The following is a 4,728-nucleotide window of genomic DNA, read 5'->3' as shown; positions in this document are numbered from 1 at the left end:
TGATCTATTGTTTTCAGTTTGTCTATGTGGAAGACAGCAATAGTGGTCTTGGTACGTTATGCTGAGTTAGTCTACATTTGGCTGCGTTAAGTTAGGAGAGGTTACATTAAGGTATCTGTGGCTTTTGTGCTACACACTGCAGCGCCACGGATTTCTGCGATCTACTGTGCTGTAATACATTCCGCTTGGCTCTGGGTAGGTGAGCAGTAGTGGTGTATGGCGCTTAGGTGGAGATAGGTAACGCTTGGTTGTGCTATGTTGGTTACGTTGTGCTAGGACAGCTTTGACTTTTGTGATGCACACTGCTCCTCGGTGGATTTCTTCGTTCCACTGTGATCTAATATGCTCTGCTTTGACCTGGGGAGGACAGAAATAACGGCCGCTGCGCGTTAGGTAGATTTAGGTTACGTTCGCTTAGGTCAGGTTTGCTTGGTTAGTTTGGGCTTTTCTGGGCTAGGTTAGGATGTCTTTGACTTTTGTGATGTTCACTGCATTGCGGTGGGTTTCTGCGTTCTACTGTGCCCTAGTATGCTCTAATTGTCCCTGGGGAGACCTGTAACGGTGGTGTAAGCACGTTAGGTTGTGTTAGGCTATGTTTGGTTAGGTTATGTTTCTTTGGGTTATGTTCGTATAGGTCTTAGGTTCGTGGTATGGACTGTTCTTCGGTGGACTTCTGCGCGCTACTGTGCTCTACTGTATTCTGCTTGGCCCAGGCGGTTCCAGCAATAGTGATTGCGGCGCGATATGTTGAGTCATGCTTCGTTTGGTTATGTTGTGATTGTTTGGGTCAGGTTGCCATTGCTTTAACTTTCGTGGTACACAATGATATTTGTTGCATTTCTGCGATATACAGTGCTCCCCTATGCTCCGCTTGGCACTGGGAACGGCAGCAACAGTGGTCTCGGCATCTTATGCTGGGGTAGGGTACGATTGTGTGGCTTATGTTAGGCCTGGTTAGGTTAGGTTATCTTTACTCTTGTGATTTATACTACTCCGCCCTGGATTTTCTGTGATATATTATCTTCGAGTATTTACTGCTTGGATCTGGGAGGACAGCAGCACTGGTGTAGGGAGGATAGAAGAAGTTGGGTTACGCCTCGATAATGCTATGTTTCGTTCGTTTAAGCCAGGACAGCTTTGACATTGCGCTACACACTGCTATTCGGTGTAATTCTGTACTATACTGTGATCTGATGTACTCAGCTTGGCTCTGGGAAGGACAGCAATAAAGGTATCAGCCCGTTATGTTTAGATATGCTACGGTTGGCTTGGTTAGGTTAGGGCATGTTAGGTCCGGATATCTTTGACCTTCTGTTTTACATTGCAACACCGCGGAGTTCTTTAGTCCACTGTGCTCTGGTATGACCTGCTGGACTCTGGGAGTTGCTGCAATGGAGGTCGCGGCACGTTAGGTTGAGTTACTTTACGATTGGATATGTTGCGTTCGGTTGGGACAGCATAGGATGGTTTGACCTTAGTGCTATAATTTGCGATTAGGTGGATTTCTGCGGCCTACAGAGCTTTAATGCTTTCAGCATGTCTCTGGGGTCGCCAGCAATAGTGGCCTCTGCACGATACGATGGTTCGTGTTTCGTTCGGTTTGGTTGGGTCAGGCTAAGTTTGGTCAGGGTAGCTTCAACTCTTGTGCTGTACACAGGTTTTCGTCGGATTTCTGCGCTCGCCTGCACTGTAGTATCGACTGCTTTGCTCCGGGGAGCGCAGCAATAGCGGTCTCGACAGTTTTGGTTGAATTATTCAACGTTTGGCAACGTTCTGTATGTTTGGGTAAGGTTTGGTTAGCTTTGACTTTACTGACATACGCTGCGATCCTACGGATTTCTGCGTTCTACTTTCCACTACTGTGTTCTGCTGGGATATCGGGTGACCAGTAGTAGTGGTCGCGATACGTTAGGTTGAGCTTGGTTACGTTTGGTTATGTTACGGTTGGTTGGGTTAAAAGACGATGGCTTTGACTTTAGTGCCATTGTCTGCACTTAGGTTGGTTTCTGCGCCCTACTGTGCTCTAATATTATCAGCTTGGTATGTTTGGCTAGGATAGCTTTAAGTTTTGTGCTGTGCACTGCTGTTCGGTCGTATTCTGCGCCCTACCGAGCTCTAATGCTTTCACCTTCGCTCCGGGAAGGGTCAGGAATTGTGGTCTCTTCACGTTACGTTGAGTCAGGCTACGTTCGGTTAGGCTAGGTCTTGCTATGTTTGGTAACGATAGCTTCAACGTTTGAACTCTACACTGATTTTCTGCAGATTTCTGCGCCGTACAGTGTTCTAGAATGTCCTTTTTGGCTCTGGGGATGGCAGCAATAGCGGTCACGTCACGTTAGGTCGAGTTAGGCAATGTTTGGTTATGTTCTAATGGTTTGCGTTTGGGTTGGGTAGCCTTGACTTCTCTGACGTACACAGCGAATAAATGGAATTCTGCACCCTACTATCCTCTAGTGTGCCCTGCTTGGCTCTGAGCAGACCAGCAGTATTGGTAACGGCTCGTAGGTTTGAGTTATATCACGTTCTGTTATGTTACGCTTGGTTAGGTTACGCGATGACAGCTTTGACTTTACTGCCATAGTCTGCTATTAGGTGTATTTCTGCGTCCAACTGCTCTCTAATGTTTTTAGCTTGGCACTGGGAAGGCTATCAATGTTGGTCTCGGCACGTCACGAAGAGGCATGCTACTTACGGCTAGGTTGGGTTAGGCGAAGTTTGGTCACGATAGCTTTAGCTTTTGTGATAAACACTGATATTGGTTGGATTTCTGCGCTCTACTGTTCTCTAGTATGTCCTGCTCGGCTCTCGTGTGCGCAACAAAAGCGGCCTCGGCGCGTTATGTTGTATTACGCTATGTTTGGCTATCTTTTATTGGTTTCGGTTAAGTTTGCGTAACTTAGACTTTCCCGATATACAAAGCGATTCCATGCACTTCTGCGATCTACCCCCCACTAATGTGTTCTGCTTGCTTCCGGGGAAGCCAGCAACAGTGGTCGCCGCATGATAGGTTTAGATCGGTTAACCTTGGTTATGTTAGTGTTGATTAGGTCAGGAGAGGATAGCTTTGACGTTAGTGGTATAACCTGCTATTAGGTGGATTTCTACGCCATACAGTGCTCTAGTATGTCCTGCTTGTCTCTGGAAATGGCAGCAGTAGAAGTCTCGGGTGGCATGGTAAGATGAGTTAACTTATGATTGATTAAATTACGATTGTTCGGTTAGGAGAAGATAACATTGACTTTAGCACTAATGTCTGCCATTAGATGAATTTCTGCGTCCTACAGTGCTCTAATATTTTGCAGCTTGGCTCTGGAAAGGCCGGCACGAGTGGTCTCGGCACGTTACGGTGAGGCGTGCTATGTTCTGTTAGGAAGGGGTTTGTATATGTTTGTTCACGGTAGCTTTAACTTTTGTGCTGAACAACGATATTCGTTGGATTTCTGCGTTCTGCTGCGCTCTAGTAGGTACCGCTTTGCTCTCTGGAGGGCAGCAACAGCGTTCTCGGCACGTTTGGTTATGCCAGGTTATGTCTGGCTGTGTTCCGTTTGTTTGAGTTAGGTTCGGGCAACTCTGTCTCTTCAGATGTACACTGCGATTCTGTCGACTTCCGCGTTCTACTCTCGACCAATATGTTCTGCTTGGCTCTGCGGAGGCAAGCAGTGGTGGTCGCGGCACGTTAGGTTGGGATAGGTTACGTTTGGCTATGTTACGATTGGTTAGGTTAGCAGGGGATAGCTTTGTCTTTAGTGCTGTATTCTGCTATTTGGTGGATTGCTGCGCCCAAAAGGTCTCTAATATTTTCAACTTGGCACTGGCAAGGCAAGCAAGGGTGGTCTCGACAGGTTGTGACTAGTCAGGCTACGTTCGGTTAGGTTGCGTTAGGCTCCGTCTGGTAAGGATAGCTAAAACTTTTGTGCTGTACACGCTACTCGATGAATCTCTGCGCTCTACGGAGCTCTAGTATGTCCTGCTTGGCTCTGGGGAGGGCAACAATGGCAGTCTCGGTACGTTAGTTTGAGTTATGTTACGTACGGTTATGTTACGGTTGGTTAGGTTAGGAGAGGATAGCATTGACTTTAGTGCTATAGTCTGCTATTAGGTGGATATCCGGGCCCCTACAGTGCTCTAATGTTTTCAGCTTGGTCCTCGGAAGGCCATTAATAGTGTCTTCTGCACTTTTTGTTGGGTCACGTTACGCTCAGTTGGGTTCCATTAGGCCAAGTTTGGTTAGGAGCGCTTCAACTTTTGAGCTGTACGCTGCTACACGGTGGATTCCTACGCTATACTCTGCTCTAGTATGTCCTGCTTTGCTCTGGGGAGGGCAGCAATAGCGGCCGCGGAACGTTAGTTTGATCTAGGTTAAGTTTGGTCCTGTTACGATTGGTTAGGTTAGGAGACGAAGCTACGACCGTATTGCTAGAGTCTGCTGCAATTGGTATATAGGCCACCTGCAGTGGCCACCTTCGGCTTGGCTCTGGGAATGCCAGCAATGGTGTTCTCGGCACGTTTCTTTGAGGCAGGTTACGTTCGAATAGGTTGAGTTAGGCTATGGTTGGTTAGGATAGATTCATCTTTTGTCCTGTACACAGCGATGTGGTGAACTTCTGCGCTCCACTGTGCACTAGCGTGCCCTGCGTGGCTCTGGTAAAGACAGAAACAGCGGTCTCGGCACGTTAGGTTGGGTTACGATATATTTGGTTATGTCCAGTTGGTTTGTGTTTGGTTTGT

The sequence above is a fragment of the Eufriesea mexicana genome, unplaced genomic scaffold, assembly GCF_001483705.2.
Source record: "Eufriesea mexicana isolate 0111107269 unplaced genomic scaffold, ASM148370v2 scaffold723, whole genome shotgun sequence".
Classification (NCBI taxonomy): domain Eukaryota; kingdom Metazoa; phylum Arthropoda; class Insecta; order Hymenoptera; family Apidae; genus Eufriesea; species Eufriesea mexicana.
This window is presented reverse-complemented; position numbering follows the sequence as displayed.